Raw genomic sequence first — 320 nt, forward strand, 5'->3', positions numbered from 1 at the left:
TTCTGTCTAGAGATTCTTTCACACACAAGGACAAAATGAAAGCAACATACAAAAGGACCAAACAAATGAGAAGAAGCCACGCGGCCAGAGAGTGGTGCCACAGTTTCACAAAATATTCGGATGGCAGGGGCGACGGCACCCTGCCTACAGATTCGAGGAGGCCGACGGAGTCGTCAGCCTTCTCCCAGTCTACCGCCAGGGCGTCCCCGGGGCGTAAGTGAGAAGGTGCCGTCAACGTCTGTCCCATAGTTCTGTCTAGAGATTCTTTCACACACAAGGACAAAATGAAAGCAACATACAAAAGGACCAAACAAATGAGA

This window comes from Colobus angolensis, unplaced genomic scaffold (genome assembly GCF_000951035.1).
Source record: "Colobus angolensis palliatus isolate OR3802 unplaced genomic scaffold, Cang.pa_1.0 Scaffold153, whole genome shotgun sequence".
Classification (NCBI taxonomy): Eukaryota; Metazoa; Chordata; class Mammalia; order Primates; family Cercopithecidae; genus Colobus; species Colobus angolensis.